The sequence below is a fragment of the Canis aureus genome, chromosome 3 (assembly GCF_053574225.1).
Source record: "Canis aureus isolate CA01 chromosome 3, VMU_Caureus_v.1.0, whole genome shotgun sequence".
NCBI lineage: Eukaryota > Metazoa > Chordata > Mammalia > Carnivora > Canidae > Canis > Canis aureus.
The window spans coordinates 42,162,846-42,190,282 of NC_135613.1; the positions used below are offsets into that span (position 1 = coordinate 42,162,846).

General features: G+C 37.0%; 1 long non-coding RNA gene across 1 annotated transcript; it reads left to right on the plus strand.

The window, feature by feature from the left end:
- The first annotated feature begins 319 nt into the window (after positions 1–319).
- On the plus strand, positions 320–27,437 carry LOC144305200 (uncharacterized). The gene is made up of 3 exons (XR_013372265.1): positions 320–343; positions 5,085–5,147; positions 27,239–27,437. It is a non-coding gene; the product is annotated as an uncharacterized LOC144305200 (long non-coding RNA).

Genomic DNA, 27,437 nt, shown 5'->3' on the forward strand with positions numbered 1-27,437 from the left:
AAAATAACATGTATAAAGTATGTGGTATGGAGTATTCAATAAATGGTGTCCTGGTTTTGTGTGTGTGTGTGTGTGTGTGTGTGTGTGTGTTTGTTTGTTTGTTTTTAATTATTATCATCCCTACAAATAGAGGAAACATTGCTTAGAGAAAGTAACTAGGCCGGGCTTTCAATGAAATAGACTTTTTGAATACCTCCATAGGGCTGTGAACATAAAAATTCATGAAATCCCATCTCTGCCTTCTATCTAGGAACTCAGACTCACTCTTAGTAAGAAGACAAACAAGTTCTAGAACCAAATGTTCTTTTCACTCCATTCTGATGCAAATTCAGGAAAAAAAGAGGTAAACTGAAACCCAAGTCAACTATTTCTTAGATAAAAAACCTGCCTTTAGGGATTCCTGGGTGGCGCAGTGGTTTGGCACCTGCCTTTGGCCCAGGGCGCAATCCTGGAGACCCAGAATCAAATCCCACGTCGGGCTCCCGGTGCATGGAGCCTGCTTCTCCCTCTGCCTGTGTCTCTGCTTCTCTCTCTCGGTGTGTGTGACTATCATAAATAAATAAAGAAAAAAAAATTAAAAAAAAAAAAAAAAACAACCCTGCCTTTGCAGGTTTTTTTCACTGGTTAAGGGTACTCTAACTCAATGTGCCCCCCCTAACCTACCTCCCCTCCACAGTAGGAAATCCTGAATAGTGGGAATTTCCTCCTCTGACTGGAGAACTCCTTGCTTTTGTGTAACACTGTACAGTTGACTAAAAATACTTTCACCTGGGCAGCCTGGGTGGCTCAGCGGTTTAGCGCTGCCCTGGAGACCAGGATTGAGGAGACCAGGGTCGAGGAGACCAGAATCGAGTCCCACGTCAGGCTCCCTGCATGGAGCCTGCTTTTCCCTCTGCCTGTGTCTCTGCCTCTCTCTCTCTCTCTCTCTCTCTCATGAATAAATAAATAAAATCTTTTAAAAAAAAAAAACACTTTCACCTACATTAATTTAATCTAACTAACTTAACTCTCCCCAAATCTTGTGAGGTATGAATTAGTAAAATCATTTTAGAGTAAAAGAAATTGAGAAATAGCTAGGAGTGCCATAATCTAGACTAGAACTACATCAATAGCCTAATGCTATTTTAATTACTAGTTTAAAGCCTCCCTACTAAACTACACTAAACCTATGTTAAAATATTTTTGCACTCTCACCTAGATTTCCTTCTATTTTCTCTAAGCCTCTGTGACACACTCTAACTCTCCTATGGGCTCAATACTGAACCCTGTATTTGAGAAATTCCCCCAGGCAATATGTTTATTCAATAATCCATGCAATATAATATAATATCGCCTTTTCAAGTAACGCTGTGACTTTTACATAGGCTAGATCCATAAAGAGAGATGGAGAATGATACTTTGCATTTGTTTAGCAGTCTTTCAAAGTGCTTTCATATATATTATTCAGAGAGGAAGAATGAAATTTGAATTTAAGAGTAGAAAGATGTTAGAGATTCTCAAATCCAGTGTTTCTTAACCTTCTTTGGGTCACTTGCCTATTTGAGAATGTGACAAAAGCTACAGATCTCCTACCCAGAAAGATGTACAAATGAATATATACACACAAGTCTGCATAGTTTCAAAGGGATTCTGAGACTGCCCCAGATTAAGAAGTGCTCTAAATTGCAACCCTCAATTTACAAATGAGGAAGCTACTATTTAATCGTGACAACATCCCTACGAGGAGCCAGAGTAAAGATTATGATTCACATTTCCCAGATTTGGAAACAAGGTTCAGTGAGGTTTCAAGACTTGCCCAAAGTCTTACAGCTAGTTAATAATAGGGAGTAGCAGAACCCAGGACTCTGGGTGGCTTAGTTCTTATTCTTCTAGATTATGTCACCTTCCCACTGCACTATGCTGGAACTTCTTTACCACGAGAAAGTCTCTTTCTATAGCTAATAGTTCATTTTACCCTTTATAACCCATATAATTCTTGACCTCCAATTTAAAAAAATTCCAAATTAAAAAAAAAAAGTTCTCTTCACAATAGTAACTCATTTCTTAGAGATTTCCAAAAGGTTTTAGTCACTGCTAACACATTAAGTATTGATCTAGAAATTAGAATTGTAAACAACTCTGTAATTTCTACATTGGTGATTAATACCAATCTGGTCAACTTCTGCATATAGCAGCAAACATACCTGAATCCAAGCAAAGAACGCAAATATGTTAGCACTTCTCTTGGAAGGGTACAGGAAAGTAGCATTAGCACATTAGAATTACTTCTAGCACACAGAGTGCTTACTAAATATTTGTTGAATGGAGAAATGAATTTATGAATAAATATCGAGTTTTTCAAATACTTTGTTTCTACTTTCAAAAATTATATATAAACTAAGAATACACTCAAATACAGAACTTTTTGGTTAAGATCTAAGTTACACCCTCAACAGTATACTCAATATTAAACTATACATAAGAACAAATATATTTTTTAAATGTTTACTCATGTTTTATCAAAACAGTCTATGTTATTAAGATAATGGTTCTGGTTGATTTTATTATAACTTATTCATTCTCTTATAATAATAAATATATTTAAAATTCTTTTGGGAAGAAAATATCTCAGGTACATATAAAATATTTAGATATGCCAAAGATACTATAACATTTATGATGAATGTTAAATTTTTGCAAGAATATGGTTTATTATTAACATTTAATTTAACTTTACTTGATAGCAGTCTATCCTACTCTCAAGATTTCCATATCTGAGGAGCAGTCTTTATTTGTAAGTCAAAAGCTTCCAGAATATGTACTAAGATGCTAAATATTTTGGTATTTAAGAGAACGAAAGATACTGTGTTTTAGCTTTGCTTATTTATGCTAGCTTTAGTAGACTTTGGATCTGAATTTTTATGTTTCATTATCATAGTTTTTTCATGATAACTGGATAGATTAAGAATTTTCTACAAAACAAATGCTTAATAAGGCAATAAACCTGTTGAAGGAATAAATTAGCAGGCAGGTTATGCTTTTAGGATATCTATACTACAGAAAAAGTATTGTACCCACTCTACCTAGTGATTAGGTTTATATTGCAATGTGACTCATAAGACTCACTGTACTGAATAAAAATTTAGGCAATTAGTGATCTTATTTCTTAGGAAGAACTGCTTGCTATCGTATATTAACACAGATCTCACTCAATTAAAATTGCTCACAGTCAGCAAAAATAATTTCTGCACTGTAATGAAATAATGAAATAATTATATGCAAGGGAGGACTTGTGATCTTTTTAATTATTCTATTCTTCATTTTTAAAAGGGCTATTTGAAAACGTACTCTTATAATTGATTGCTATAAATCAGTCAAACGCATTCTAAGGATCATAAATATTCTAACTTTTAAAAGACAAAGAAATGCTAAATATTCAATGGAATACTTCAATATTCAGAAAATTTAATCTGGGGGGAAAGGATAGCCTGCTCTTTAGAAAATAAAAAAGTAAATTTGTTGTCCCGTGAAAAATGAAATATCTTGAATGTCAGTAACAGAAATGGAATTAACAAGAGTCTTTTTATTGTTTTTTAAGGTCATTAGGCTGTGAATTCTATAATTATGGAAATTGTCAGTCCAGTTCTGTAAGAATGTTTGCTCCCATCCATAAGGTAGTGGAATGTTCAATCAGTCTCTCTCGTGGGAAAGTTAGGTCATAACTGTAAGTGTACCAGCAAAATTGAATTAAGCAAAGAGATTTCATTAGTATTTATAGCCAGAAGGCATCTGTAAAAGTACAGGGCAAAGAAGTTATGTGGAAGTCAAAGGAGAAAAAAAAATGGGTTTCCAGTGACAAAGGCGAATCTGAAAGAGATATAAGTGTATAATGAATAAGAGCTATTGAACGCTACTGCAAAGAGGGAGTTGCAAAGATGTCAAATATTGATTTTCTTGTGTATGCCTTTGGACTACATATGTAATTGTTTGGATTTGCTGTCTTCATGGTACAACAATATTTGTTGTCGAAGGTTAAAAAGCATGATGTGAAATAAACTAAAAACTGAGAAACATGTTGGAGAATTATAATAATCCTCCACTCAGTACCTCATTGAGAGGTTTCTGTATTTTCTTGTAAAAGAATATTTTTAATGAATAAAAATGTTATGTATTTTTCGAACAGAACACAAGATCTTTATTATTAATTATATTAATTGAGAATTATTTGATTGACTTTCAGTCTTATTTTAAATTAAACTAGGTTCTCTACTTCCTTACTTTATTGCATGGATCTTCTTAAACCATATATCTAATTTTGAAAGTAGAGTTAACCACACTTTATTCAGTATGATTATAATTAATCCAGTTAAAGCTAAACTAATAATAAAAATCTGATGTCACCACTTTAAAAGAAATATTTTCTATAGTATTTTCCCTTTCACCACAGAAACTCCAGAAGAGAACTTCTGCAATTTAAAGTCTGTATAAGTATATATATTTAATAACAAATTGCAAACTCAGTCAAATTAATTATCAAGTTAGTACAGTCACTAGATAAGCAAATACTATTTTCTATTGTTTACAGGGGTTATTTTCCCTCTGATTATTCAAGTATGAACAAAGAATGTTAACTAACATGCTCTTTTTAAAAATATGTTCTTTTGAAATAACACTTTTTTAAAATCTGATTTTATTATTTGTTAGGACTTTGACTCGCATTTATGAATATTACCTTATTCTCTTTCCTATTTCAGGAAGTTTAAAAACAGCAAAACTCTCCAGGTGAATTCTATTGCACTTAAAACCACAATGACCACAAACTGAAAAGAGAAAGGGGAAAAAAAAGTATGAGATGTTTTAAGTATTAGAGGCAGACAGGGGTACAAATAAAGGAACAGTATAATATACGGCAGAAGCCTATCATTTTACCAGTGCAGAAAATACTAGCGAGAAAAAACCTGCAGAGAAGACAGTTTCTTCAGCACAAACAACTTTCACATTTTATTTTCAATGTCTCACTTTTAACGCTACTAAATATTTAATAGCAAAGTAAAACAGAGTGACAGCGTTGAATCTATGTGAAACCCAAAATATTTTTTTCGCAGGGCATCGGAAGCATGTAGGACGCAAAGGAGGTAATCCAGCAGTAATGGCAGCTCCTCTCCGAGGTAAATACTTGTCAGGAACAAAACATAATTCAATTGCACTCTTCTTCTCTGAAAAGGTTGCTTGTGGAATATCCATCATAAAGTCATTTCTATTTCTTAAGAGCTATTAGTGCCTGGCCCCTTGGCTTCATTAAGACACTCTTTTTCAATATATTCTTTTATTTTAGACTTCATCCCACTTCTCAGCTGCACAGTGCACATTGCAATTGCCGGGCTACCAAGGGAGCTGTCAGCCACGCCCCCCAGTGACTGACATGCAAGGACAAGGTAGCAATGGAGAGGAAGGCGGATTTGTTGGGACTAAGTCGGAAACATTTCTTAAACCCTAGAGGTTGAAAGGGAGTTTGGCCAAGCCTCTGAGACAGAGTGCTATATCATTTAGCTGACACTAACATTACCATGCTCCCCATTAGGAGGGCATCAGTCTCCCGGCCCGTTAATCTCACCCAATGTTCTGGTAGAGCTAAAGAAGCTAGAAGTTTTGAGAGTCCCTGCTGCCAGACCTCAATGTTGCCTAAGCAAGCATTAAGAGATTATGGTAATAATAGGTGTGCTTACACCAAATAAAAGGTTTCATTAATCAAGCCATATTGAGATAAACCTGTCACTGGACGGAGGAGACCAGAAATCAAATACTGTGAAAGTTCTGACAGATTGTTAAATAGAAACCCTTTAAAATAGAATTTAATTTACTGTGATATTATAGATATTTATGCATCAATAGGCAAGTGCAGATTGAGTTCAGAGGTCGGCTCTGGTATTTGAAAAATAAAAGCACAGGATGAAACAAAAGGTGACAGTTACCTTTGTCTGAAATTAGGGTTCATTAGACTAAATGGGAAGGTTCTAACTGATTCATGTAGGGAACTGAAGCACAGCATGCGATGTGGTGTGCAATATTGGATAACAGGCAAATCCAATTAAGGGATCTTCACTCTGTTAAAGACTTGTCTACAAACTTAAAAAAAAAAAAAAAAAAAAATCCCAGAGCCAGCCCTGGAGCAGTCGCGATTGTCTATGGTGACCCTCTCTCACACCACAGCAGGTAAATATATTACCTTCCCAGCATTATGGTTAGGAGTGTTGGATTTGGAAGTTTGGATTTTGAAGTCAGACCTGAGTTCAAATCACAGCTCTGCTACTTACTAGCTGTGTAACTTTTAGCAAATGACCATCTTTTAGCCTCAATATCCTAATCAGTAAAACAGATACTACCAGCAGCCACCTCATATGGCTATTGTGAGTACCAAAATCAGGTTTGCAAAGCACTTAGTACAATGGCTAGTAGTGTGCAACAAACCATAGTTATTAATCCTTCCATTTCCTTCTCTTTTCTTTCTCTCCCACTTCATTTCTCCCAGTCTCTTTCTTTTTATCTTTTGCCCCCTCTTCCCTTTTTCTTGTATCCCCACCTGGCCCCTAGCATCCACCATAGGCACCAGCAGCACCTCCAGGCATTGAGCAGCCTCTGAATCAAAGAATCTGCTGAATTCTGGTTTGTGAGCAGAGCTCAAAAATAGAGACCACCTTACCCATATATGAAAGATAATAGGAAGGCAGCATACAATATTGTTACTCTTTTTCTAGACACTCCCAAGTGTCTAGAAAGCAGCCAAGACAGATTCAAAATGCTACAAAGTGTCTTGTACCCCTTTGAGAAAGTCCTTTGTCATCCCTTAATTCCCAAACTGGGTTAAGTACACCTCCTCTACATCTGCCTGTTTCCTGAGAATCCTGTATCAGGGATCCCTGGGTGGCGCAGCAGTTTAGTGCCTGCCTTTGGCCCAGGGCGCGATCCTGGAGACCCGGGATCAAATTCCACATCGGGGTCCTGGTGCATGGAGCCTGCTTCTCCCTCGGCCTGTGTCTCTGCCTCTCTCTCTGTGTGACTATCATAAATAAATACTTTAAAAAAAAAAAAAAAGAATCCTGTATCAGAACTCTTCCCACACTATTGAAATTATCTTCCCTACCACTAACCTATAAGCTATTCATAAGCCGAGGTATTTTATTATTTATCTTTGTATCCTCTGGCCAGCAGTGGTGTTCTTGACAAATGTTTGCTGAATTGATAAAAAAAAATTCACATTGAGGCCAGAGTTAAATCATCCACTGAAATCCCTTCCACATTTATTAATTGAAAGTGGCATAATTGACCTGCATGTAAAGATAAAATGACTCAGACCACTTGAAATAATTTAATATTCAAACAAGAGCTGAGGTGCCTGGGTGTCTCAGTCAGTTAAACACCCAACTCTTGATTTTACCTCAGGTCATGATCTCAGCGTTGTGAGATCAAGTCCCGCACGGGGCTCCATGCTCAGCATGGAGTCTACTTAAGATCCTCTTCCTTTGGGATGCCTGGGTGGTTCAGCGGTTGAGTGCCTGCCTTCAGCCCAGGGCGTGATCCCGGAATCCCGGGATCGAGTCTTACATCGGGCTCCCTGAATGGAGCCTGCTTCTCTCTCTCTGCCTATGTTTCTGCCCCCCCCCCCTCTCTCTGTGTCTCTCATGAATAAATAAATAAAATCTTAAAAAAAAAAAAGATCCTCTTCCTTTGCTCCTCCCCCTCATCTTTCTCTTTCTCTCTCACTCTCTTAAATAAGATCTTAGAAACAACAACAAAGAGCTCTCAGAAAACTTCTCTTTAAATGAAAGTGTCCTCAAATCATAAGTCTCTTGTTTGGATTTATTGGTCTCACTTTGGACTTAGTCTTTACCTGTATTTTAACAGAACCATAGTTCAAAGAGAAATGGAAAAAAAAAAAAAAGTATGTTTCAATTTTTAGCCTCCACCACTCCTCCAACATAAATCATTTGACCTTTCTATTCCTGTTTCCTATTTCATAAAATGAAAATACTGATGTAGGCCACATACAAATACAGTGTTTGTTTCCAAGGGTCAAATCTCATAGTAAAAACATCTACATTTATTTTTATTATAATTGTTTTTAAATTGAGAATGTTCAACTTTTGTGAGTTGTATAGTTATTTACTGCTGTGTAATGTATCATCCCCCAAATTTAGCATCTCAAAACAGCAAGTATTTATTATCTTACAGTTTTGGGGTTCAGGAATCTTGAGTGTGACTAAGCTAAGGGGCTCTGGTGCAGGATCTCTCATACAGCCCAACAGTGCTGCAGCCACCTGAAACTTAACCAGAACTAAAGGACTCGTTTCCAAGATGGTTCACTCACAGGTCTATTAGCAGAAAGCTGGTTTTCCTCCCTGGTTGTTGGCAGAAGGCAAAAACATCTGTTCCATTCTATGTGGTCTTCTCATAGAGCTGAGTATCTCATAAGCTCGCAGCTGCCTTCCCCAGAGGGAAGGATGCAAGAGAGTACAAGGCAGAAAGAAGCCACAATGTCTTCTATGAGGTAACCTCAGAAGTGACATACCGTTATTTCTATCATATCCTATTGGTCACACAAACCAATGCTGATATAATGTTGGGAGGGGACTATATAAGGCCATGATTACTAGGAGGCAAGGGATCATTGGGGACCATGTTGGAGCCTAGCTACCACACCAATAAACAGTAATATCCATGCCAATGGAGCAGAGAAGAAATGATTCTTGGTTAGGGGGGTGGAAAGCCAGAGTCAAAATGACTTCCTCAGTACTGAGATTAAAGTGTACTAAGTCAGTTCAAATAACAACTAAGTAGATGAACTTGGGGTTCTGACTCCTTATTCCTATCATTTTTATATACATAACTCTTCATTGTATCACTTACTCCCTGAATTCATCAAAAGCAAATTTACCTTCCCCCACTCTACCTGTAACTGTAACACTTGGTGTTAGGGAAAAATCATATTTCTCCTAAGCAACAGACAACATCAACAAACAAGACATAAAATAAACCCACACCTATGAATCTAGGAGCTAAAAGACACAGACTGAATATTCAGTAGATAGCACTTAATTTTATTATACTAGTTCTTTCCAACATCTCAGCTGGTTGCACAAGGATCATATGCAATTAGACTCTCTGATTCTCAGCTGAAATGTATGAAAGTCTGAATCCCAGTGGATTTGACAAATCCTTTTCCATCAAATGATAACTCCCCACCAAAAGATAATTTTCCCAATATCCTACTTCGAAGTGAAAAATAAAACTAGGAATTGAGGGGCACCTAGCAGCTCAGTCAATAGAGCATGCCACTCTTGATCTTGCTTGGGGTTGTAAATTTGAACTCTGTGCTGGATATAGAGATTACTTAAAAACAAAATCTTTTAAAAAATCTTTAATAAAGAAATTTGGGACGCCTGGATGGCTCAGTGGTTTAGCCCCTGCCTTTGACCCAGGGCGTGATTCTGGAGTCCTGCATTTGGCTCCCTGCATGGAGCCTGCTTCTCCCTCTGCCGGTGTCTCTGCGTCTTTCTCTCTCTGGGTCTCTCATGAATAAATAAAAATAAAATTTAAAGAAAAAAGATAAATGTTGTCCTTTAACAAAATTTTAAAAATTATTTTTAAAAATTTAAAAAGGAAATTGGAAATTGTGATGTGAGTTCTAGCCTGGGCTATCATTAACTTGCTGTATGATTCCTGGCATATCACATCTCTGCTCTTCAACTTTAAAGAGGCAGGATTGGATCAAAAGAACTTTCTGGGACAAAATTAATCCCATAATCCTAATTCATCTGTGCTTTCAGATAAACCCAACTTTCTTATCCTTATCTACTGTCATTTGTGACCCTCATTGCATTGATTTCTCACTATATTCTGTCAGAAAGCAATAGGACAATGGCTATATTTGAACTTATATTAGGCTTCTGTCTACTGCCACCCCCTTTTTTGCAAAAATACTGCTGGAAAATACCCTGTAATATTCACTGAGGGAAGCTCAGCAGAAATGAAAATATTCAGCCAGTAAGGTAAAACTATTCTGTGACCAATGGAACCAAATTGGAGATAAATTTAGGTACACAGATATAAAAACCAATTTTTAAAAAATGGTTTTAACAAAAAATGATTGCTTGTAGACAGAGACAGGAAGATGTCTTTCCCCAAAGGATTCACTCTTCACAAAGTTTGGCAGCATGATGAAAGGCAGAGAAGTATGATTCTATGGCAGTAGAGGAAATGATACTCTCATCAGCTGGCAACCAATTTTCCTCAGAGGAGGTACAGACACAGTTAAGTCAGGCCAAAAGTTATGAATGTCCCTGAATTCCCACGGGAAAAGACTGTGGTGCAAAGAAAGGAGTTTCATATATTGAGCCTAGACAAGCCTGAACAAGAAAGGGAAGCCTTTTAGCAATTTCCTGACAAAGAAAAAAAGGAAGAAAAGTAAGAAAATGAGGGAAAGAAATAAAGGTAAAGAAGAGAAAGGGCACAGGAAGAAAACAATAGGAAAATACAAAAATGAAAGAGAGGGAAAAAATTGTCCAGGACTAAAAACTTATTGAGGAAGTCCTGGTAGTCTTGTTCAATAAGGTACCCCTAGCACCTACCTGAGTGCCTGTTATAGAACAAGTGTTTAGTATATATTGAATGAACTAAAGAATGGAGATTTAAAAAATAAACAAAAAACAAATTTGAAAAAGGTAGGATATTCATTTGCTTCTAGCTGAGTACTAACTGCAGACAAAAATCTCACAACCGAACAATAGAAGGAGAGAAGGTAGATGGATCCATACAAATCTATTACCTCTCTGGAAAAACGAAAAGAAAACACATGTTCTACTGCTACACATCTTGTCACTCTTTCGAGTTTTCTTCTATATATTAACAATCTGTATCAGTTACAACCTTATAAATATTTTCGGATCATGGTAAAAAAGAAAACCACTAACAGTTTTATTTACATACCAGTTCAATAATGTTTTTATGTTCCTTAAAAAAAAAAAAAAGAATAGTACTTTATTTGGACATAGAAACCACATAGTCATTCTTTGTCATTTCTGAGAATTCTACAATATTTCAGTACTAAAATAAAATTGTTGGGGTGCCTGGGTGGCTCAGTTGGTTAAGCATCTCCTTCAGCTCAAGTCATGATCCCAGGGTCCTGGGTTCGAGTCCAGAATCGGGCTCCCTGCTCAGCAGGGGTGTCTGCTTCTCCCTCTCCCTCTGCTAGCCCCCTTACTCATGCATGCTCATCCCTTGGCTCCCAGTCAAATAAATAAATAAAATCTAAAATAAAATTAAAAATTGTCAGGAAAAAGCAATTAATTTAAAAAGCAGCACTTAAAGGTCTTCTAGGATTGTAATCCTTCTTAAAAAAAAAAAAAAAGAAGATTTATTTATTTATTCATGAGAGACACAGAGAGAGAGAGGCAGAGACACATGCAGAGAAAGAGCAGGGTCCCCACAGGGAGCCCGATGTGACTCCATCCCGAATTCCAGGATCACACCCTGAGCCAAAGGCTCAACTGCTGAACCACCCAGGCGTCCCTAGGATTTTAATCCTTCTGCAGAATAAATTACTTTTTATAAATTTGGTTGTTTGGGTTAAACAGTGACACAAGATCAAACTGCATTCAGTTCACTCAGCTCATACAGCCCAGTTCATTCCCCTTCTACAGATAATTTTAGATCTTGGTCTAACACAACTATCCCTTTAGGACCAGTAGGATTGCCATAGTAATTGCTCAGTGACCACAGTTGTTGTAACTTTGACACAGGAATGACCACAGTTCTAGGTCAGCTTTCACTTCACCAAGAAATGAAGACACATTAACAAAAGTAGGACTACACACACAGAGACTGAATCACAAACACAATGTCTATTACAGAAAAGAAGCAAAAAGAACAGCGTACACTTCAATTTCACATAAAAACTCAGGTCAAAAATACTGTTATTTTTTTTTCCTTCATCATTCACTTTTTTAAGAACATGCAAGAGATCACTTCCACAGTGTTTTAATCAGATAAGCCTTTGTTTAAATGAATTATACTTCTAAGTAGAAATAATCGAGCCAGATAGCCTGTTAATCCAAATCATATCTTCTGGTAAATATATATTTTCGAAAAGACTGAGACATTATATGTTTCTTAATAAAGTGAATTTCAGGGGTTCCTAGGTGGCTCAGACAGTCAAGTGTCTGCCTTTGGCTCAGGTCATGATATTGGGGTCCTGGGATCCAGCCATGGGGCTCCCTGCTCAGCGTGGAATCTACTTCTCTCTCTTCCTCTGCTCCTTCCCCCTACCCCATCTCTCATGAATAAGTAAATAAATAAAATCTTTTTTAAAAAGTGTTAAAAATAAATAAATGAATTTCAAATTATCTAATTTTATGTCAACTTAAATGTGATTATTTTTGATAGAGAAACTTATCAACATGTTTATAAAATAAGGTACATTATAAGGAATTGAATTGAAATTTATCTGTAAAATGAAAAAAAAAAGACATTTCACTTAAATCAGGCATCAAATATCTTTACTGTTCCATCCTTCTCCCACTCTAAGTAGGGCAGGATCAAAATGAGATGAGACACCTAAGGATATAAAATACAAGACAGAATATACTCAAGTGATAAGTTTTGTGTGTTCACATCTTATCAAAAAGGGAGCTAACTTTTTTTTTTAAGGTTTTATTGGGGGGATCCCTGGGTGGCGCAGCGGTTTAGTGCCTGCCTTTGGCCCAGGGCGCGATCCTGGAGACCCGGGATCGAGTCCCACGTCGGGCTCCCGGTGCATGGAGCCTGCTTCTCCCTCTGCCTATGTCTCTGCCTCTCTCTCTCTCTCTCTCTGTGACTATCATAAATAAATAAATATAAAAAAAAAGAAAAAAGAAAAAAAAGATTTTACTGGGGATCCCTGGGTGGCTCAGTGGTTTAGCGCCCGCCTTTGGCCCAGGGCGCAATCCTGGAATCCCAGGATGGAGTCCCGCGTGGGGCTCCCAGCGTGGAGCCTGCTTCCCCCTCCTCCTGTGTCTCTGCCTCTCTCTCTCTCTCATAAATAAATAAACAAATCTTTAAAAAATAAATAAATAAAGATTTTATTTATTTATTCATGAGAGACACAGAGAGAGAGGCAGAGATAGAAGCAGGCTCCACGCAGGGAGCCCCACGCGGGACTCGATCCCAGGATTCCAGGATCACATTCTGAGCCAAAGGCAGACACTCAACCGCTGAAACACCCAGGTGTCCCGGGAGCTAACTTTAAAATAGGCCAACATTATACCCTAAAAAGAGGTCAAAATATTAATTTTTAAATTTATTTAAGTAATTTCCTTATGCAGATTTGGGTTCCCATCTAGTGTTTGCCAATCAGCATTAACTAATAATTATAACTCAGGCACCTGACTAGCTCAGTAGACGGAGCACATGGCTCTTAATTTCTGGGTCATGAGTTCAAGCCTGGGGTTACATATCAGGCACTATGCTAACCACTTTTTTTTTTTTTAATTTATGATAGTCACACACACAGAGAGAGAGAGGCAGAGACATAGGCACAGGGAGAAGCAGGCTCCATGCACTGGGAGCCCGACGTGGGACTCGATCCCGGGTCTCCAGGATCACACCCTGGGCCAAAGGTAGCGCTAAACCGCTGAGTCACCTGGGCTGCCCAGTACATCCACTTTGGAAACAGTTTGGCAGTCCTTCAGAAAGTTGAACATAGTTACAATACAACTCAGCTATAAATCCTAGGTATATTTATAAGAGAATTGAAAACATATATCCACACAAAAACTTGTACATGAATATTAATAGCAGAATTATTCATCATAGCCAAAAATTAGAAACAACTCAAATGCCCAACAACTGATAAATGAACAAAATGTGATATAGCGTTTTCTGGGAATATTATTTGTCTACAAAAATGTGAAGTTCTAATACATGTTACAACATGGATGAACTTTGGAAACATTATGCAGTGAAAGAAGCCAGACACAAGGGCATCTGGGTGGCTCAGTCAGCTAAGTATCTGACTTGATTTTGGCTCAGGTCATGATCCCAGGGTCATGGGATCGAGACCATTGTGGGGCTCCATGCTGAGCATAGAGCCTGCTTAAGGTTCTCTCTCTACCTCTGCCCCTTCCTGCAACACATGTACTCTCTCTTTCATTCTCTCTCAAAAAAAAAAAAAAAAAAAAAAAGGCAGACACAAAATGCTACATATTCTATGTTTAAGGATATGCCAGAATGCGGAGAAAATCAATCAACCAAAACCAAGCCAGAATTAACATAGATGTTAGGTTTATTAGATAATGACATTAAGAGTTATTATAATCTGCATTTTATATATTCAAAAGGCTAAAGGAAATGTTAAATATGTTGAGTAAAGACATTAAAGAATATTGAGGCCATGACCAGAGCATGGCCTGAGCCATCCAGGTGCCCATACTAGCTGAAATTAACAGCAAGTTAGGCATTGTTGAAAAAAAAAATGAATCTGAAGACATAACGTTGGAAAATAAACACAAATTGGGGTCCCTGGGTGGCTCAGTTAAGCTCTGCCTTTGGCTCAGGTCATGATCCTGGGGTTCTGGGATTGAGTCCTGCATTGGGCTTCCCACTCAGCAGGGAGTCTGCTTCTCCCTCCCCCTCTTCCCCTGCTTGTGTTCTCTTTCTCTCTCTCTCAAATAAATAAATAAAAATCTTTAAAAATGAAAAGAAACAAAAAAAAAACAAAAAAAAAAAAATGAAAAGAAACACATAGAAAAAATACTTAAAAAGGGATGCCTGGGTGGCTCAGCAGTTGGGTATCTGCCTTCGACTACAGGATCAAGTCCCACATCAGGCTCTCCACAGGGGGCCTGCTTCTCCCTCTGCCTGTGTCTCTGCCTTTCTGTGTCTCTCATGAATAAATAAAATATTTTTAAAAAGATAAAAGAAAAAATACTCAAAAGGAAAAAGAAAGTAAAAATATAATATAATATCAATATGCTATGTAACAGCTTCAAGTGATTAGCATACCTATAACTAGGATTCCCAAAAAAGGAAGGGATAAACAGAAGAAAAAATATTTGGAGAAATAGTGTCTAAAATTTTTCAAAATTTGATGAAAACTATAAACCTATAGATTCAAGAGGCACTTGGGTGCCTTAGTCAATTAAGCATCCAACTTTTGCTTTTAGTTTAGATCTTGATCTCAGGGTCTTGAGTTCAAGCTCTGAGCTGGGCATGGAGCCTACTTAATAAACAAACAAACCTACATATTCAAGAATTTCACAAACCCCAAGTATCTAAAAACAAACTACGCCAAGACACAGTTTAATAAATTACTTAAACTTATTAATAAACAGAAAATCTTAAAAGCAGCTATGAAAAAAGTCACATTACTTAGAAAGAATGAAGATAAAAATTACAGCACCCTTCTAATCAGGACAAATGCAAGCAAGAAGTCAGTAGAACAATATCTAAAAAGTACTGAAAGAATAAAATTGCCCAATTATAATTCTATATCCAGGGGAAAATATCTTTCAGAATAAAGGAAGAAGGTGCCTGGGTGGCTCAGTCTGTTAAGCATCTGCCTTTGACTTAGGTCATGATCCCAGGGTCCTGGCATCCAGTGCTGCATTGGGCTCCCTGCTCAGCAGGGAGTTTGCTTCTTCCTCCACCCCTACTCAGGGCTGGTGCTCTCTCTGTCTCAAATAAATAAAATCTTACAAACAAAAAAAAATCTCTCCCTGCCCCACCCCTCTCCTTGTACACTCTCTAAAATTTAATAGAAAAATATCTTAAAGAAAGAAAGATATTCATAATACCCAAAAGATGGGGAAAAAATCAAATTTCCACCAGTGGATGAATGGATAAACAAAATGTAGTATATCTATACAATGGAATTTTATTCTGCTACAAAAAAGAATGAAGTACTAATACATGCTACAAAAAGGTAAACCTTGAAAATATTATGCTAAGTGAAAAAAGGTACAAAAGACTATATACTACACACAATTCCACTCATATGAAAGTCTAAAACAAGGAAATTTATAGAGACAGAAAGTAATCTGTGCTTACTTAGGGCTTGGGAATGGGAGAGATAGGGGATGGAGTAATAGCTAAGGAATATTGTTTCTTCCTCAGGTGATTAAAATATTCTAAAACTGACTGTAGTAATAGTTGCACATAACTGTGAACATCCTAAAAACAGCTGAATTGTACACATTATGTAAGTGAATTGTATTGATGTGAATTATATCTCAATAAAGCTATTTTTTAAAAATCAAGATGAAATAAAGACTTTTCTAAACATACAAAAGCTGAACGAATTCATTGCCAGCAAACTTGCACTACAAGAAGTATTAAGAAATGTATTTTAGGGGCAGCCTGGGTGGCTCAGCGGTTTAGCACTGCCTTCAGCCCAGGGCGTGACCCTGGAGACCCCAGATCCGATGGAATCCTGCATCGGACTCCCTGCATGGAGCCTGCTTCGGCCTCTGTCTCTGCCTCTCATGAATAAATAAATAAATGTTTTTAAATGTGTTTTAGGGGCCTCTGGATGGCTTAGTCGGTTGAGCATCTGACTTCAACCAGGATCATGATCTCCAGGTCCTGGGGTTGAGCCCTGCGTTAGCCTCTGCACTCAGCTGGGAGCTGCTTATCCTTCTCCCCCAGCCCCCCACCTTCTGCACACTCTCTCAAATAAATAAAATCTTTTTTTATTTTTTTTAAGATTTTATTTATCTAAAAAAAAAAGATTTTATTTATCTATTCGTGAGAGACACAGAAAGACAGAGGCAGAGACATAGGCAGAGGGAGAAGCAGACTCCATGCATGGAGCCTGATGCAGGCCTCGATTCCGGAACTCCAGAATTATGCCCTGAGCGGAAGTCAGTTACCGGAGAGCCACCCAGGCGTCCCTAAATAAAATCTATTAAAAAAAAAAAAAAAAAAAAAAGGAATGTCTTTTAGGGAGAAGGAAAATGATACCAGATAAAAAATATGGGCCTACTCAAAAAAGTAAAGAGCAGCAGAAATGGTAACTATATGAGTAAATATATGAGTTTTTGTCTTATTTAAATCTCATTAAAATATAAACAAAAATAATAACAGATAACAGTGTGGTATGAGATATGTATTTCGAAAAATTAAAACACAACACAGTATAACAACAACACAAAGGCTGAGAAGAGAGAAGCCGAAATATACTATAATAAAGTGCTTAAATTGTATATGTAGTAAAATGTCACTTGAATGTAAAGTGTGATAAAGATGAATAGTATAAACTTTAAATCAAATACGAAAATAACAAAAAAGAGTTATAACTAATAGCCAACAAAGCATATACAACTGAATCATAAAAAGTACTCAACCCAAAAGAAGAAAAGGGCTGGTTGGCTGGCTCAGTCAGTAGAGCATGCAACTCTTTCTTTTTTTTTTTTTTTTTAAGATTTTATTTATTTACTCAGGAGAGACACAGAGAGGTAGAGACATAAGCAGAGGGAAAAAGCAGGCTCCTTGCAGGGAGCCTGATGTTAGACTTGATCCCAGGACCTCAGGATCATGACCTGAGCCAAAGGCAGATGCTCAACCACTGAGCCACCCAAATGCCCAAGTATGGAATTCTTAATTTCAGGGTCATGAGTTCAAGCCCAACCTTGGATATACATCCTACTTTAAAAAAAAAATAAATTTTAATTTTAAAAAAGAATTCAAAAAAGAGGGAAAGGGCGAACAAAGAAAGGTTGCACAAATGGGAAATGGCAAATTGAAACCTAACAATTATCAATAATCACATTAAACTGGAACATTGAACCAAAACAACAACAATACCAGGTATTATATTACAAAGCAAATTCTAAAAAATATCCAGGAATCTGAAGCTTCTGAGATGAAGAAACTGAAATTTCAGAGAGTTTAAGTAATTCTCCCCAGAACATAAAATTAGTAGGTAGTGCACAGTTAACTGTTAACTCCATGACTGGTCTTTAATAATAACCATGAACAATTATCTAATAATTATACCACCTCTATTAAAAGTTTAAATTAAAATTTAAAAAATTGGGACATCTGGGTGGTTCAGCAGTTGAGCGTCTGCCTTTGGCTGGGATGTGATCCCAGAATCCCAGGATCGAGTCCCACATTGGGCTTCCTGCATGGAGCCTGCTTCTCCCTCTGCCTATGTCTCTGCCTCTCTCTGTGTGTGTCTCTCATGAATAAATAAACAAAATATTTAAAAAATAATAAAAATTTTTAAATTTTTAAAATTTATTCCCTGTAATAGTTATTCCTTCTATATTGTATCTGATATTCAACCTCTCTATGTAGACATTCCTAGGAATAGAGCATTCTACTTCACTAGGAAGCTGTAATTTGAAATAAGGGTAATTTTATTGGGCTGTGTAAGCATGCAAGACAGAGAAAATCACATGGACGAGAAAAAGAGCAAATGGGGCACCTGGGTGGCTCAGTCGAGTTGAGCATCTGCCTTAGGCTCACATCATGATCCCAGGGTCCTGAGATCAAGCCCCATATCAGCTTCCAGACTCAGTGAGGAGTCTGCTTCTCCCTCTCCCTCTGCATCCCCCACCCCTGCTCATGTATTTGCACTCTCTGCTCTCTCTCTCAATAAATAAATAAGATTTTTTTTTAAGACATTCCTTATTCATGAGAGACACAGAGCACGAGAGAGAGAGAGAGAGGCAGAGACACAGGCAGAGGGAGAAGCAGGCTCCATGCAGGGAGCCAGATGCGGAACTCGATCCCGGGTCTCCAGGATCACAACCTGGGCTGAAGGCAGGCGGCACCAGGCACCAAACCACTGAGCCACCGGGGCTTCCCAGATCTTTTTTTTAAAAAGAAAAAAGGGGGGAAAAGAAGAAAAGGTCAAAGAAGCAGGATTATGGGAAGGTAGGTTGAGGCCATGTTAATAGTAGTTTATTCATAGGAAAGAAGTGGAACATAAATAAATAAATGAATAAATAAAAAAGGGAAAGAAGTGGAACACAGAAGATTATTAGGGAGGTGACATATTTTAGAAAGAATAATATGATTGGCAAAAGAAATATCCTTTTTGATCCTTTCAAAATACTGCTACAAACTACATCATTGTATCTAAATTGTCTTTCAACAATTTTGAGATGAGTATCTCAAAAACTAGCATGACAGCTTAGAGGTAAGTATACACGATACCACACCCCACTCTCATGTTTATATTGATATAAGTATTTCCATCAGATGCTCTATTTGGCCTCAGAATCTTTCTCAACACAACTCTCCTAGGAGCTATGATTAACTGACCCAACTTTTTGCAGGCCCTGGCAATGTAAAAGAGAATGAGATTTGGATTTAGATATACAGCACCAGTTCTATTACCTAGTTAGCTACGTGATTGTAAACAAGATACTTGGTATCCCTAAGCATTGGTATAAGATAGCCCTGATGACATTAACCTTACAGGATCACACAAAATAATGTAATCAGTACCTAGCCTCAGTAGGTATTTAATGTTTATCTTCCTTTTTTCCATATAGCTATTCAAACTAGTATATAGAATGGGTCTAGCAGTATTATATTATCTTCAATAACTATAAATAAACTCCAATTTATTTTTTTTAAGATTTTATTCATTTGGGGACACCTGGGTGGCTCAGCGGTTGAGCATCTGCCTTTGGCTCAGGGTGTGATCCTGGGGTCCCGGGACTGAGTCCCACATTGGGATTCCTGCATGGAACCTGCTTCTCCCTCTGCCTATGTCTCTGCCTCTCTTTCTCTGTGTCTCTCATGAGTAAATAAATAAAATCTTATTTTTTAAAATTATTAAATTTAAATTAAATCCCAGGGCCCCAGAATCACGACCTCAGCCAAAGGCAGATGCTCAACCATTGAGCCACCCAGGCATCCCAATAAACCCCAATTTAAAGAATAAATGGATGCAGATATCTCAGGAAGACAGTATACAAACTGGGTATCTCCTTCAAATCTGCTCAGATGTCACCACCTTTCAGGTTTACCCTGACAACTATTTAAAAGTGTACCAATTGTCCCACTCCTAGCACTCCTGGTCCCTTTCCCTTGTTCCTCCTTTTGTTTTGTTTTGCCTTAAACATTTATTGCCTTCTAAGGTAATATACAAAATTGTTACCTCTTTTATTGCCTTGATAGAAAGTAATCTCCATTAAAATAATCATCTTTATCTGTTTCACTAATATACCCCCAGCACCTAAAACAGTGCCTGGTTTATGAAAAGTACTCTATAAAGATTTTTCAATTATTTATCTGAAAGAGTAATACACACTTAAGATGAGGTTTATCATTAACAAGAATATATATATCCATATTTCAAAAACTTTTTCTTGATAATTTAAAGTTTTTTGCCCAATTTCTTGTCAGCTCTAATTAGATCATCACTGTAGTTTTTATTTTGTAAAGTGCTAGAGAAAAGTTCTAATTAGGTCATCATTATTTTTATCTTGTAATGTGGCTAAGGAAGACCTCTACAAGTAGGGGAGAAATGTCAGCTCTATCATTTTATCATTAGGAAATTTTTATTAAGATTTTATTTATTTATTCATGAGATACACAGAAAGACAGAGACATAGGCAGAGGGAGAAGCAGGCTCCCTATAGGGAGCCCGATGTGGGACTCGATCCCAGGACCCTGGGATCACAACCTGAGTCAAAGGCAGATGCTCAACCACTGAACCACCCAGGTGCTCCCATTAGGAAAACTTTAAACTGAAGTTTCTTTGCATGAATTTTTTCAAGCTTACATTATATGTACAATTTGTAAGGTTATTTTACTTTACTATAAAATATAACCTACAAATTCGCTTAACCCAGCAAGTATTAACTGCAATAACCTCACAGAAATTGGGAGCAAACAAAAAAACAAAGGTCCTGGAGGTATTGTACAATTCCTATTCTCTCAGAAAGTTTCATCCACCGTAGTGAGGCCTTCCTCTATTTAGACGACTACAATTTTAAGTAACCAAAGCAAAAGAAAGAACAGTATTTTTCTCCTTGATGTTGAGAAAAACAGCAAATCTGGGTACCTTCCCCACACCATATCACAGACTATTAGGTTTTTGTGCCAGAGTGAAGGTTAATTGCATGAATATCCTGTTTAGTATTGGAAAGGGGGGTGGGTTGCATTCCTGAAATAGGTGTGCAAACTAAATCAGTCTATATGTAGTTGTTTTAGCATAGCCCCTGTGGAGTTGCTTTGTAAGTCATCAATTGTTCTCTTCAAATCCCCTAGTCACTACATCCCTTAGGTAGCAGCAGTTATCTTCTGCTACCTTTCCTAAAACTATGTCAATCCTGAAAGGTTTCAGGGATGTTTATAAGGCCTTTTATGATAGTCAAAGGCTCCACCAATCCTTAAATGCTTCCTGGCTGTTCCTATATCCTCCACCCTTCACTTGAAGACACCTCAAGTTGCCTTAAAATGTATATTTTTTAAAGATTTTATTTAATTACTCACAAGGGACATAGAGAGGCCCGAGACACAGGCAGAGGGAGAAGCAGGCTCCCTGTGAGGAGTCTGACATGACTGGATCCCAGGACCCAGAAATCACAACCTGAGCCAAAGGCAGATGCTCAACCACTGAGCCACCCAGGCGCCCCTTAAAATGTATTTTAACAGCCAGGATGACACCCTTCTTTTGTTACTTCATTACAAAGTACTATTCATGTGTATCCTTTGTCAGTCATTATGGATTTGCTGGAACACAAGATAAATGGCAGAGAAACACTACCATTGCAAAATGCACCCAATTCAGGAGAGCAGATAAAGAGCTCTGAGGATGGGACGCCTGGGTGGCTCAGCAGTTGAGACTCTGTCTTTGGCTCAGGGCCTGATCCCAGGGTTCTGGGATGGAGCCCTGCATTGGGCTCCCTGTGAGGAGCCTGTTTCTCCCTCTGCCTATGTCTCTGCCTCTCTCTATCATGAATAAATAAATAAAATCTTTAAAAATTAAAAAAAAAAAAAGAGCTCTGAGGATGAGAGCAGATGGCCAGAGTTCAGTTATTCTGAGTTCAGTGGCTGAAAGTACACAACTGTTCACAGAACTTGGGCAGGGGATACATACTTAAATTTCGGTAACATGCATTATATTTATACGGAAAATATTTCAGAACTAGAAAGCTAGGAAAGCAGTGTTGCTTAAAGTTATTCTTCTCTTTTCAGATGAATGCTGTCTTTCTGAGAGATCATTATGGGAGGTTACATGTTTATTTTCAAACAGTCAAAACATTTTTAGAATCCTGTTTGGAAAGTCCTTTGCAGACTAAAGCACATTCTTTTGATCATCCCTAAGGATGAGAAATGTCAATATTTTAAACGGGCTTTTATTTTAGACAATCTCCAAAAGTGACATAGAAAAATGGATAATCAAGCCAGTACAAATTATGAATCAAAGTTTAGATGTGATTCTAAAGTAATGGGACTGATGTTCTTCTTATGGTTATCTATAACATATCTCATTAATTGTATATCAATATTTCATTATTACTTTGGAGTATTTCATAGAAGAGAACTTGGAGGGGACTCCTGGGTGGTTCAACGGTTTAGCGTCTGCCTTTGGCTCAGGGCGAGAACCCAGATCCAGGGATTGAGTTCCCACATCGGGCTCCCTGTGAGGAGCCCACTTTTCTTTCTATGTCTCTGCCTCTCTCTCTCTCTGTGTCTCTCATGAATAAATAAATTTTTAAAAATCTAAAAAAAAAGAAGAGAACTTGGAGATGATGCATAATGCCATAACTAAAAGGTAGAGGTAAAAGAAAAAAAACAAAGCATTTAAATTACAATATTCATTATTTACAATGATCCAAAAAACATTACCAACAGCTGTTTATTATCAGCTATTATTGTATCCATTTTAAGGATCTATTTGGCCCAAAATAATAAGCAAGATTTAAAATATGTACATACACATACTCATACATGCACATATATATAGGGTAATAGAAGGTTTGTTATTCTATAGAGAAATATATTTAAAGTTTTTTTTTTTAAGTTTTTAAAACATAATTGATATCATTAATGTTTTATCCTATAGCTGGCCGTAAGTACTTAAGTATAATTGTTATGTACAAACCTAACCCTCTTTTTGGTATGCTATCTCCAAGAATGTTTATTTTTCCATTCCCATAACATCAGTCCATATTCAAACTGGTTTGATATTGATAAATGTTAAAATTTTGGTATAAAAGACAAAAGAGAAGTATTTTCAATATATATTGTTTTAAACCTCTATATATTTTACATATTAGAACATAACCTCTAGAAATCCTGGTTTGGGAATAAGGTTTACTTCTCAATTGTCATGTAAAAGCCAAGATTTCTTTCAAAATATTTTCTTTGAAGAAGATATTTTAAGTGATTAAGCAATATATAAAACTAATATATAGTTGATGGTATTGCTCTGATTTTATAAGGTTAGAATGTATTGAGTTTTTTTTTAGTTCTCTAGGAAACAGCTTTATTAAATAACTAAAAGTCCTAGTTTTCTTTTGTCTTCTTAATGTTTAAAACCAGAATCTTTAAATTATGATCAGAAAGAATAATCTTCAGATAGTAATCACAATTATTTAAATATATCAAGCTTGAGAGAACCGGGACATTGGTGGATATAGCAAATGCTTCACCACAATGTACTTTACCATGCTTCAAATTAAGATTTTTTTTTCAAGTTATATCATACAGTAAAGTCACTCAGAATAAAATATACCAATATTGCACCTTAGCTTTCTAAGAAACTCCTCCTTTCTAAGAAACCTGTCTTCATGGCATCTTGAACCTCACTCCAAATACTGTTTATGTTTTAACTGTAGTTGATATAAGTGCATCCTGAAGTTACTGTGAATGCTGCTTTTTACATTGGTGTAGGCTTTAGCTTTTCACTTCCAGATTTTAACAAAGGACACCATCACCACCCACCCGCCCCCTTCCTCCCCACTCAGTAAAGACAGACAGACTTATAAACTCCCTGCTTACACAGCCTTGTGAATTGACCACAGTTAACAACAAATTTAAATACCTCCAATCATCTTTTAACTTTCAAACTGAGATATCTTGTTTAAAAAAATAAAGGAGGGAAATTTCAAATACCCACATGGTTCTTTCCACCTAAAAGAGTTTAAATAACATCATTTTGCATAATAGTTGCTAATTAATTAATTGCTATTTTTATTTATGCAGCATCTTTCTTCTGAGCTTTTTTTCATCACTGTTCATAGTTATCAGTATCTTTTTCTTTTTTAATTTTTTTTCAAGATTTTATTTATTCATGAGAGACCCTCAGAGAGAGAGGCAGAGACTCAGGCAGAGGGAGAAGCAGTCTCCATGCAGGGTGCCTGACGTGGGATTTGATCGTGGGACTAGATCCAGGGACTCCAGGATCACACCCCAGGCCAAAGGCAGGTGCCAAACCACTGAGCCACCCGGGGATCCCCTAGTTATCAGTATCTTAATAGGTAGACGATAGTGGACAGAATTATCATTTTCCCTTTTATAGACAGAGAAACAGAAATAGTTTTAGAAATAAGATCACTCAAAAAAAAAAAAAAGAAGAAGAAGAAGATCACTCATTAAGATAGCAAGAGAAAAAGATTGGATTCTTTGTCCCATGCAATGCTCTTTTAAAACTACCTTTCTAATTCTTTAGGTCTTCATATTATTTGTTAATAAATTTAAGTAGCTGAGAAAGTCAAGACAAACAGCCCTGGCTAGAACTACAGATAATTTCCTGCAGAGTGCTATGAACTTCAATCCTACGGCATAACACATCCAAACTATTTTAGTCCTGGATGTCTCCCAAGGGTCTGGTGACAATCATATCAAATTGAGGATCCACAGTGCAGTAAGGACCACACTAAACACACATGCACTCATTTATACTTGGAATTTTTAGATAAGATTTTTGCCTTTTCTCAACCTCCTAATGTTTAAATCCTACTTATCCTTTCAAAACCATGAGCAAATGCTACCTCCTTCAGGAAGGCTCTCTTAATCCTCCCACCCCCTTCTCCTTAATCCCTCAGGGCTAAAAGGAATCTCTCTTCTAAATTCCCAGGAGTACTTTATTGGTATCTTTTATCCCACTTAACATATTTTATTCTATAATGTAATATTTTACGTATTTAAATTCTGCTATTAGTCTGCAAGTTCATCAGGTTAGGATCCATAGTAGATAGTAAGACTTCAATAAAGGGACAGATAGTACAGGAATAAAAATAAAATGCGCATTTCCACATGGGAAATTACCAAAGAAAATACATGCACTCTTGAAAAGGTATTAGAGGGCTGGATAACAGTACAGGGCTACAAAATAGTTAATGTTATACATGCTAATGAATTAGAAACAGAAATTTCATCTGAAGCACTGGGTTTACCAAGTATTGGCAGTGTTATCAGAAGGACTGATCTGCAAATGGCTATCTTTTGCATATGTAACAGGATTCAAACTCCTTTCCGTGGCTAACAATGATGTATGATCTGTATGATCTGGCCTCAGGCCTACCTCTCCAACCGCATTCCCTGTTCCTCTGCCATGCAAAGTTCCTGTCCAACCATCCAAGCTCTTTTTTTGCCTTGAGGCTTTTGCCTTGGGCCATTCTGCTACCTGGAACACAGTGTTGCCATTCTCCTTTCTATCTACCAACTACCTCATGCTCTTAGACTGGTTCATTATTCAAATCTTATCTTAAAAGACCCATTAGGCATTTCTACCTTAAAATAAGTCACCCTAGGCTTACCAGCTATTATTCCCTACTGAACACTATTTCTTCCTTTATCACATTTTGTATTTTTTGTTTCTTAGCTTGTCTATTATTTGTCTGCTCCATCAGATCCTATGACATGAGAGCAAGAACTACATCTATGCAGTTATCAGTGTAGACCTAATACCTGGTATATAGCAGGGTATCAATTCATTTGCTTTATTGAATAATGAAAAATGCCAATTAAATGAATTTAAAATAAAGTATACAGAGGCGCCTGGCTAGCTCCGTGGGTAGAGCATGCAAATCAGCCTGAGGGTCATGAGGTCAAACCTCATGCTGGGCAGGGAAACTACTTAATAAATAAATAAACAAGTAAATAAAATAAAACTGAAGTGTATACATTGACTTCAGTGTCTTAATAAGCTTCAACTTCAAATACTGTAAAGTTAGTTCAAATTCCAGTTGAACTTCTTATGACCTGTGCAGGCTTGAGCAATTTACTTAAATCCTTTAAATCTCAACTTCTTCAAGAAGAAAAAGGACTAAAATTAGTGTCAACTTCTTAGATATATAAGAACTGAATGACAAAGAACTGAATATTTCTCCCTCCCTACTTAGCTATTAAGCACTCAATAAATGCTTGATATTATCATGCATATAAGAATTTCTTTGGTCTCCCATTGGTTATTTGTTCTTTTCCTGGCATCATTTGCCTCACTTAAAGCAACACTTCTATGTTAATGAGGTTATTTTTTGCTTTGTTTTGTTTGGTTTTATAACAACTTTATTAAGGTATAATTGACATGCGTAAACTACGTTGAGGTTGTCTTTTAAATGTCATCTGGGGGTACCTCTGGGTGGCTCAGTCAGTTTAAGGCTCAGGTCATGATCCCAGGGTCCTGGGATTGAGCCCCACATCTGGCCAGGAAGGGCTCCCTGCTCCACAGGGAGCCTGCTTCTCCCTATGCCTCCCTCTCCCCTTGTCTGCCATGCCCCCCTGCTTGTGCTGGCTCTGTGTCTAATTAATTAATTAATTTGATTAAATAAATGTCATCTTGGCCTAAAGAGTCTTCTACAACAGGTGATAAGGAATGCTGATCAGCAACATTATGTATAACTGTCCATGCTATGTGAATACAGGTGTGCCCCAGTTGGGGAATTCTTTAGGAATTACTATGTTTAAATTTATTGAACAAATATTTCATGGGCACCAGCTTGTATCAGGCAGTGTTCTAGAGATCGGGAATGTATCAGTGAATAAAATGGACAAAAATCTCTGCTTTCTGGTAGTTTATATTCTAGTATTATTTCTTATAATACGAAAGGATTTATGATTTTAGGAAATTTGTAAATTTTTTCAAAAAGAAATTATTTTTAAATAGCCATTCACCATGCTTAAAAATCAAGGCTATAGATTCATCTATCACAAAAAGTGAGTACATCTCTAATAAAGACCACCTCTATAATAGGCTTAAAGTGTCCCCAGCAGGATCTCATAGTCATATCCAAGTCATAGCTGTTTCATTACTTTGCAGGTTATTCCGTGAGACAATTCCTGGCTGCAACTTCTCTACTTCCGAAGCTAGCAGTGACAAAAATCAGCTTTCCATCTTTCAAATTTGCGAAGTCCCAGGTCTGAATATAACATGAGGAAATAAATACTTAGAGAAAAACACGGAAGATGATATAAAGAAAGGAGGGAGGTTTTCACTTGGCTTCAGAATTCCATCAAGT